This window comes from Neopelma chrysocephalum, unplaced genomic scaffold (genome assembly GCF_003984885.1).
Source record: "Neopelma chrysocephalum unplaced genomic scaffold, ASM398488v2 Primary Assembly neopelma1_98, whole genome shotgun sequence".
Classification (NCBI taxonomy): Eukaryota; Metazoa; Chordata; class Aves; order Passeriformes; family Pipridae; genus Neopelma; species Neopelma chrysocephalum.
Window position 1 is genome coordinate 2,349,894 of NW_020897761.1, and position 10,099 is coordinate 2,359,992.

The 10,099-nt window shown below is 52.7% G+C and overlaps 1 long non-coding RNA gene across 1 annotated transcript; it reads right to left on the reverse strand.

Annotated features, from left to right (window-relative positions):
• Positions 1-2,643: 2,643 nt before the first annotated feature.
• LOC113973106 lies at positions 2,644-4,593 on the reverse strand. Its single transcript, XR_003536134.1, has 2 exons — positions 4,364-4,593; positions 2,644-4,266 (listed from the first exon to the last, which is right to left on the reverse strand). It is a non-coding gene; the product is annotated as an uncharacterized LOC113973106 (long non-coding RNA).
• Positions 4,594-10,099: the final 5,506 nt, after the last annotated feature.

The window sequence follows — 10,099 nt, forward strand, 5'->3', positions numbered from 1 at the left end:
TCAGGTGGATCAGGCAAGGTGCAAGGACCTCAGCCTTTATTTTGGCTCCATACATCTGCATCCTGATGCACAAGAGGATCTTCCCAAACTGTTTCTGCTGCCAGGCTGGGGGGGAAAGAGGTGCCTGGAGTCAAGGCAGCCCCATCCCACATGCTCTCAGCACAGCCCACCTCACCCCAACGCAAAGGGATTACCTGGTTTTGTGTCTGGTTGACAAACTCTTCCCTAATCCAGCCCTGGGGGGAGAAGAAAGCTTTTCTTGTTAAATCAGTTGCCAGTGGATTTAACCATCCTCATCCCTTTCCCATCCATGCTGCCATGTGCACCTCCCTGGCTGCCCAATGTGCAGCTGATTAATTCCTGCCAGAAGGGAATTTCTGGGAAACCAAGGACCCAAAAAGCCTTTTCCTCACTGCTAGAGATCAACTCAACCTCCAGCACTGGCACCTATTTTTGTACAGCCAGAAAGACCTGAATGTTGGGAGGAATTAATGCCTTTGCCAGACCTACCAGCCAGTTCAGCATGTTACTGAAGGATGGGACAGGAAAACAGAACGAGAACCCACTTGCTTTTGTAAAGCTTGGGAAAACAGGCTGGAGTACAGTACAAAAAGTAATGAAAAATAGACATACTGTGCTGAGTTCAGTTGCTTTGGGACAAAGTGATCTTTTTTCATTTTTTTTTTATAAACCAAAGCTTCCTTTACTTTTGGTTCTAATTCTGCCAAGTCTCTTCTGAGTCAAGTTTTGGGGATTTTCCCAGCTGGACTCCATTTCTGGTAGGAGAGGCCAGGGCAGGAGTGCCTGCAGAGCCCAGTCTGGGAGCAGAGAGGTGATGCACATCAGACATGACACCTGGAATAGTTCTGGCCCAGTGCTGATACAACCAAGGCTAGAGGCCAAAGGCAATAAGGGATTAGAGTCAAATGGCTCAGGCAAGAAAGCACGAGGTTTATATCAGCAGTGTCTTTGCTGGGTGGTGTGGACAAGAGGTGATGGCTTCAACCTGACAGAGGGCAGGCTTAGATTAGATATTAGGAAGAAATTCTTCCCTGTGAGGGTGGGGAGGCCCTGGCACAGGTTGCCCAGAGAAGCTGTGGCTGCTCCTGGATCCCTGGAAGTGTCCCAGGCCAGGCTGGACAGGGCTTGGAGCAACCTGGTCTAGTGGAAGGTGTCCCTTCCCCAGGGCAGGGGATGGGAATGAGATGATCTCTAAGGTCCCTTTCAACCCAAATCATTCTGTGATATGTGGGTGATGCTCCCACATGATCAGCAATGCTGGAGTGTACCCAGGAGTGCCGATGTACCGGGACAGAGTCAGGACACTGACACACAGTCCATCACCATCACCCATGACATTCAAGAAAGAAGCCAAACAAAATGGGTGCTTGATTCTGTTGGATTTTTGGAGCAAGCTGTTATTCCCAAATGAGCTCTTTCTCTCCTGCTGCTCACCCCAAACGCTCACTTCCCTTCCAAAAAATGATGACGAGCATCACGTGAGCCCCATAAGCCCCACTTTCCCCCGGTCCTGCCCCACTGAGCAGCTGTGCCTCACCTGCAGGGTGCTGGAAGTTGTCAGACCTAAAAAATTCACAGCTCTCCAGGGAACAGGAAAGCTATTTTAGAGGATTTAAAATTGCAGCAGCTGAAATTATTTCCTGAAGCCTGCATTAAGTTATTCAGGCATCTGGCTGCGCAGGTACAAAGCAGTTCGCTCATAAAAATGCTTCTGCCTGATAATTTTCTTCAGTTTTCCCACAGTCACAGTTTTCTCTGTGCTACTGGGATGCAGGGAAATAACCTGCCTTTAGTGAGCGTGTTCAGGATGGGACAGGATGGGACCCAAGCCACCATGTCCCTGGAGCACTCGGCCTGTCACAAACACGCTTGGGATTCATCCAGGGAGGAGAAGCCGGGTCAGTGCCCTCCCCAGCGGGCAGCCCGTGTCCCAGCCCGTGTCCCAGCCCGTGTCCCAGCCTTACGCCAGGGTCAGGCGCCCCACATCACGCGCCGAAGCATCGCCACCGACTGGCACTTCACAGCTGCTTTGAGGTGCTGCCAGGGACTGTAGGTCGGCGACTGCCAACAAATCACAGCCATTGTGCTCCATCGCTCCCCCCTTTCTCCCTGTTAATAGCCCCTTTCTGTACGCAGGGAACGTGATTCTGCATCATCCCATCCCTCTGTGAACCCCAGCTCTGCTCCAGGCTGGATGCCTGCACCCACCACCATAGGCGATGTCTCCACTGGGGCCTCTTCGTGCTGGCCCTGCAGGAGGAGGGTGCACACTGAAAAAAAAATCACTTTGATGCTTGGTGCGTTCGGAAAAATCTTTGCCACCTCAGTATCCATAAGCCCTTCCACGAAAAATGGGGTTTATTCCCCAATTGTTGCAAAAGCATCTCCCCTGCTCACCCCACAGCGCACTGTGGTACCCAGAGCAGTGGCACCAACATGAGGGCTCGAGCAGGTGGGTTGTTTGGAGGCTCTCTGGGAACATGGGAACACGAGCCACTGAGCCAAGCTGTTGTTCTCATCTGCTATTCAGCGCTAAGGAAATCTGCACCATTCTCCCGCCAGCCTCCCCATCCCGGAGGATAATTGATGCTAACGTCATTTCATTTTGGTCCAGCTGCCGGGCTCAGGAACAGATGTTTTATTGTTCAAACTGAACATGCAAAACCCCAAAAAAGTAAAAAAAAAACCACTAACCCACAAAGCAACAAAACCCAACTAATTTGTGCTTGCGGAGAGGTGAGCTGCAGTTTCCTCTCCCCAGAAATGCAAAGAGACAGAGCAGCGGTCCCAGGGAAGACCCGGGCCTTGGGAAGGCCAAGATTTATACATCCAGCTAAAAGTCAACCTCCAATATATGATGCAACACCCACCCCCTTGAAAATTCTGCTGTGTCCAACAGGCAGGCACTTCCAGCAGAGAATCATTTCCCCAACACTGAGCTGTCACCTTCAGGTGGGATGTGCCTTTGCATCCTCCCAGGAACAGATATCCACCCTGGGTTTTGCGCAGAGGAGCACAGCACTTGTTGAAGAGGAAAGATACATGTCTTCTCCAAGGAGCAGACAAAAATAGGTGCAGAAATGTGCCATTGACACGTGCATCTTCAGAGCTCACCCCCTTTTACAGCTCATTGACAGCGTCCTGCACATTCAAAGCTTTTGTGGCTCACAGCTACAGGGGAGTGCTGGGAACCTCAGTGGACACACACATTTCTTCAGGAGCATGGGATGAAGGGAGGAGGTCCATGACTTGCTCTGCAGCAGGTGCAGGATAATATATGGAATCACAGGCTGGTCCAGCCCAGGTCCAGCCAAGCACTCCACTGTATCCTTCAGCATTCCTGTGAAGCTACCACCAGGCAAGCTGTGGAGAAAGTGTAAGACACTTCCCTGTCTGCCAAAAAGAGAGCTGTTTAAAACAAAAAAATCTGGCAAAAAAAGAAAAAAAAAAAAAAGCCCTAAACCCACCCAGGTTAATAGATATTTAATATTCATTTTAAATCTAGCACTAGCAACCCTGTAGGTAAGAATGGCACTTCTTACTGGGAAACACTGGTATCTCTTATACAAAATGGGGAGGAGCTACCAGAGAACAGGCATAGCTGTTCTCCTTGCCTCACTTGCAGAGGCACCTTTGCTGTAGGTGAAACCTGCCCCCGGAAATAAAGGGCTATGAAATACCCACATCAAATTGCTTGAGTAATTTTCTCTGCATGGCTAATGCAGAAGGCACACAGCTGCCTGTGAGGTTGAAGGGAGCATCTTTTGACACCTCCTGCTGTGTGGCATATGCTTGGCATTATTTCCTGACAGCATATTGTGTTTTCTCTCTCTGTTCCACAAGAGGGGCGGTGAGAGGGATCTAGTCCTAAGGAATCCAATCCATGAAATGCCCCAGTCCCCCTCAGGAGACTGCACTGGAGCTGGGACTTAGCACACGGTTTGAAAAGCCCCAGCAGGAGAATGACAGAGAATGACCACAGCATCTTGTCTTAGCAAGCCAATGGTGGGGGAAAGACACTGATTTTTTGTGGTTGCAAGTAAAACAGACCTTGACCATGAGGAGCCCTGGGCTCTGCATCACCTGTGCTGCGAATCCAGCTGCCAAGACCCGCCGGGGATCGGTGCCAGATGTGACTGTCTCCTTGAGAAGAACACTGTCAGGAGGGAGAACTCTGTACAGCACAAACAGTGAGAGGCTGGATGTTGAAAACACCTGCTGGATTGTGCTCCCCTTCTCATTCAGCTGGGTGAGCAGCAAGGATACGGAGTCAATAAGTGTCTCTCCTCTCTGCCTGGTGACAAGTTGTTCCTAACTTCAGAACAACCTCCCTGCATCCCACCTCAGGCCCACGGATGCTTCGCGCCTGCTCCAAGGCTGCTGGCTCCAGTTCCCAGCTGGCTTGGCAGCAGTTCATGACCACAGGCGTGTTAGAGCTGTGAGCGGGAGAGGGGAAGTGTTGGAGAAACCATCACAGCAAGACGGCAGGATCCAGTGTCCCCAGGGAGCAGCACTGGTCCGTGGGACACCTCGTTGGCCAGCGCAGTCCCTGGAGGGGGGTCCAGGGAGGTCACTGAAACCTTCAGGTGGTGACATTGTATGGGGACATGTAAGGAAACAAGGAGAGGGCAGAATTTAGCCCTGCCCCAGCAGAGCTGGCTGCAAACCTGTAGCCGGCTCAGCTATAGGTACAGAGCTCGAGAGGAGATGTCCGAAGGAGATGTCATGGAAAATATTTACTCCATGAGGTCAGTGCACCCTTGGCTTCTCTTTGGAGGGGACTTTGAACACAGGAGGGCAGACGTTTCCCGCACGCTTCTGCAGGCAAGAGGCCGGGGAGAGCAGGCGCTTCCTCCACTGGGAAGATGAAAGGCACAAGTGGAAAGTTTTATGCATAAGGCAAAGCAACTGAGCCGTCAGCTGCCGGCTGCTGGGCACTTGCTATTAGGGGAAACAGCCTGTTTTGGAAAAAAAAGGGGTGGATCTCTGAGAAAAAGGCCTGGGGAAAAAAAACATCAGAGGGGATGTCCCCGGAGCAGAGCCATGGACTGGCAGTAGACACCAGGAAGTGCAGGCTCTGGGTTGTGTATTGGAGGGGAAGAATCACCCCAAAACTCTTGTGTGTTGGAGGAGAGGTGCAGGCACAGGGGAGCCCTTGCTCTCAGCATGGACAGGCAGAAAGGATTCAGCATGCCCACGAGGCCGTCCTCTCCCCATCACATCATCCTGTGCACCACACCAGGAAAGGATGGCCCAGAAAAGAGATCCCAGTTCCCAAGCCTGCCTGTTTCCAGCAACAACAACAGTGCTTTGCATCCTCTTCTTCAGCTCCCTCCTGCAGGGATTCTGTCACAACTTTTGAGGTTCAAGCTGTGGTCTGAGTGTCGGTCCTGCTAAATCCTATCAGTGAGTGTATCTCTGGATGAAAGCAACAGGCTCCCTGCATGTGTGATCATCACTGGGTGCTTGGGCCACCTGAACCTGGTGATGCCAAGTATTTGGGGTAGCTCAAGCAGGGAAAATCATCTCCTGAAAGATCATCAGAAAAGGTTGATGAAGATATTTCACACCTTGTGAGGTGCAGCTCTCAAACAACAACTCAACTCTCAGCTCACCGTGCTTGTCCTCATTGCCAGGCAAATCGCTTGCCTTACAGCTGGGATCTGATACCTGCTGCTCTTCCTGGGAGCACCTCTTGTTACACTTTCTGGTTGGATCAGCATCCCAGGAGACAGTTTCCCTCTTCATTTCAGATTTAAATTAGAAAGTGATGGTTTTCCCCTGAAGTCCCCCCAGGGGACTGTGACTCCATCACCCCTCACAAGGGAAAGCTGGTGGGGGGAGCTGCCAGTGCCGTCAGCAGTGATTCAAGGGATGAGATTCCCACCCACTTGACTCACTCCCTGTTGAGCCCAAGCCCTGGCGAGATGCTTCCCTTGCATCACTCGCTGCTGTAGATGATGAAGTGACCCGAGCTGTGTTCTCAAGGAGATGTCCTGTGCCATATTAAGCCCCACACGTTCCCCTTTGCTGGGTTTTTCCCCCCTCCTCAGCTTTTGACTCACCTTGTTGCCAACTCATCACTGAGCAAGCACAGCACTGGTGACCTTCTCCTAGACATACTGGAGCTCCCCACCACTCTCCAGTTTGTCCAGTCTCATCTCAGCATCCCAACCACCCCCAGTTCCCTCGGTGCAGGGTGCCCATCATCCCACCAAACAAATCCCCCACTGTGATCACTTGCACTGAGAGCCTTTGGGCATCCTCTGCCACCCCAGAACAGGGTCTCCAGCTTGGAACAGCCAGACCCTCACTCCCATAGGGCTTTTCTAGGAGTGATAACAGCAGGAGGGCTTTCCTCTACCCGCTGCCTTGCTGGTCCCCAGCTCTGCCACTCAGAGCCCTGGCACCCACCCACCCACCCAGCTGCCCCTCGCCTCAGCTGGGCACTGCAGTGACCAGGACACTTGAGCCCCAGCTCAGCTGTTGACTCCAGTCCATCCCCAAGGAGAGGGATGGGGATGAGGAGTTGCTTCAGGCTCCAGGGTGGAATTTCACTCACTTCAGTGACCCAGTGCCTGTGGCGCGCTCTAAAAATACAAATAAACCAGTGGGCGGTACAAAACCCACCCTGTTTCCCGCAGAGGGCTGCTCGGCCAGGCCCTGCCTCCCTGGCTGAAAGAAATTAAGCTGAGGGCTAAAAAAAAGAGAACCAGATCCTGTTCTTCCCTAGTCTTGGCCAATTTGCTGGAGACCTGGGCATGGGGTTAGGAGCAGGAAGGTTCTGTGTGTCCCTCATGCTCCCTGCTTTGCTAAGTCAGACCAGCCAAGCTTGTCCTATCTCCCCTGGGTTCTCCCATCCCTCTGAGCACCCTGTTGCCCCTCTCATCCAAAGCTGCCTCCTGCAGGCAGGCCAGGCTGGGTGCAGGGGGCACAGCAGTCCCCTGTGCCATGGGGAGCATGTCCCAACCCACTGAGAGCATCCCACCCTCATGGTGTCCTTGTCCTCAGCCATCCCCTCCTCTGCCACTCCAGACAAGCCCCAAAGCACCAGCAGGAGCTTTTCTTTCCCACCTTCACCTGCATGACTTTATGGTCCACATTAACTCATTTCAGCCCCATTCCTACCTCCCCACGTCTCCCCAGCTCTCCCACTTGGGATCATCCATACTCAGTTACCACGTGGATGTTGTTAACAGAAACTATCCAAAGACCAACACTGGTCTAATTCATATGACGTGCTGTTATTGCAAAACCCCCTTCCCACCCCTCTCCTCTCGTATCCGGATATCCAGGCGCCCTGCCCTGCCTTCGGGTGTCCCCTCGCATGTCCCCAGCCGGCCCCCTGCCGCTCCCGGGGACAGGGAGCCAAAGGGGACGGCAGGCAGCAGAGGTCACGGTTTCCCTGCACCCAGCAATAAACAAGTTCTCCCGAGAGGCAGGGGAGGGGGGGGGGCAAAAAGCCCAAGCGAGATGTATTTTTGCGAGTAGGCAGATTAGGAGCTGCTCGAGGCGTGCTGGCAGCCAGAGCAGGGGAGGGGGTGTTATCTCTCAATGGCAGAGCAGGGGAGGGGGTGTTATCTCTCAATGGGTGCGGGATGTTATGCACAGCTCCTGCCGCCGCTGGGACGGAGAGGTGGGGAAGGGGAACGTGGGGGAGAGGGCTGTTCCTCAGCCAAGCGGCTATTTCTGACTGAGAGGGTTTGCGAGCAGCAGCTGGACCCAGGCTGCTCCCGAGGAATATCCTCTCACCCTGGGCTGAAGAAGATTCCCTGTCTTCAGACTCTAAAGTGCAAGCTCCCCCCACCGTTCCCATCACTCCCGCCCCCCCGCTGGTGACGCCGCATGCCCCGGGACACGCTGTCCCGTGCACTTGCCACCCCGAGAAGCCACCAGGCTGGCGAGGTCCCCGGGTGGGGAGCAGCTAATGCAGGGAGCCGATTGAGTTACAGGCCAGCGGTTGTATCATGTTTACCAGCTCCCCGCCGCGTATCCTGTGCCGGGAGGATTCCTGGAAGTGGGAGCTGCTTTCACACCCCCTCCCCGTCCCGCACAAGCATGCGGGCTATGCCGAAAGCAAATCTCCGCACGTGATCCCCGCCGATATTGCCCAAGCGGCTGGCAGGGACCAGCCACCCCCTCCCATCCCTCCTCCTCCTCCTCCTCCTCCCGTCTCCGGCACAGGGCTGATCCCTTCCTTTTTTTTTTAATTCTCCTTCCCCTCCCTGTTTGACTTTTTCCATCTGTAATTTAAAGCAGAGGTGGTGGCCCTGCCAGAGATGTTGAAGGTCTCCGAACCTCCAATGGGGTGGTCAAATCCTAGGTTTCCTCTGATCCTGTGCCATCAGGCTGCTCAGGTGACACCAGAGCCCCAGCCAGATATTCTGAGGTGAATACAGTCTGGGAGTCCAGACTCTCTACGTGGTATATGAGCCCTTTACCTGTGCAGGGAAACATGGTGTGAGTCTGAGCATCCCTTGCAAACCCAGGCATCAGGACAGCAGTCTCCAGCCTCATGGCACTGGGGTTTGAGCGTGCTGCAACACCTTCCCTCCATCAGGCAGACAGGCACAGAGCAGGAAGATTTTCCTGGCTCCCCCAGGCCATGCATGGACACACATTGCACACCTCTGACACTGAACTCTGCTACCCAGAAGCTCAGCCTGAAAATCTTCCCTGCACAGGCACCTGAAGGTATCCATTTGTGGAGTTCAGGCTGTTTCTGCAGCCCTACCAACCTCTCTTCTCCCTGCCAGCAGATTTCAAGGGGGCAGTTGCTGGGTTGGTAGGTGCCACCACTGCTTTTCTTTCATATCTGGGCCAGCTGACTTGGAAAGATAGCCCCTGGACTACCATCTTCCCCTTGGAGACAACACTTCACTGGGGACCTCGCTGGTGTGCCACTGCAGTGGGGTGGGACACTGGGCAGAAGGGCTGGAACTGGGTGGATACATCACTGCTGGGGAATCTGTTTGCAGATGTTCTGGATGGGGACCCCATAACTGGCGTTAAGCAATAAGCCACTCCATAGCCAGGCAGAGCACAGCCCTGGTTTACAATCTGTTATAAATCATTTATTCTGTCTCCCTTTTGGGAACAGCATCACCCACATCTGGTCTTTACCTGGTGCCCCACCTGAACTACCCTCATGACTTTCAGTATGATGTCCAACATCTCCATGGGGCTCCTGATATCCTTGCTTTCTGATTAATTTTAAAAACGTCCCTTCTTAAAGACAGATTGTTTACATCTTTCAGAGGGTCTTGTGTGTCCACATCTTTCTATTTTTATTCAAGATTTCTTCTTGAGATAGACTGGAAACTGTACTGAGTTGCCACCAGGGCAAAGGTTTCCCTTGGATATTTTTACACATTCAGAAAGACAAACTACAAGATTTAATCTTGCAAAGACCCCTGGAGCATTTGACTTGAGACACCTGCACTATTCCTTCATGGCAAGCAAAACAGCTTCAAGCTGAAAGTTAACCTAAACCTCCTGTTTTTTTTCTGGTATGCATTTTTCCCTTGTAAACAAAGAGCCAAGCAAAGTACCTTTGCTATGGAGTGGAAAATTCAATTTAGGCAAAGAAAAAAAGCTTTTTAAATAAAGGGTTGGATTTGCCAAGGGTCAGGTCAGCATCCACCCCATTGGGTGAGCTCTGGGAACACATATGGCTGCATAAAAATAAGGGAAAAGGAAAAAGGGAAAGGAAAGATGTGAAAAGGAGGAGCAGAGAGCCTCTGCAGGACTGCAGGAAAATGCCACGAGCACCCCCAAATTTAAGGTGACTGCTTCCAATACTCAGCATTGTTTCCACGTGGTGATGGATCAGCTCTGACACTGTTTGGGGTCTGGATCCCCATCCCACAGACGGGAACACCCTGTCTCCAGCCTTCCCAGCACAGCGATGACTTGGGAGGGATCCCACGCTGATGCCACGGATATGAGTAATCTCGATGCTGACTTTCAGCATCAGCATCGCTCCCTGTGACCTCCTCGGAGATCCCCAGCTCCTCTGCAAGCTCTGTCTCTCCCATCACATCTGTGTGCTGTTGTCCTCGTCCTCCGCCAACCCCCT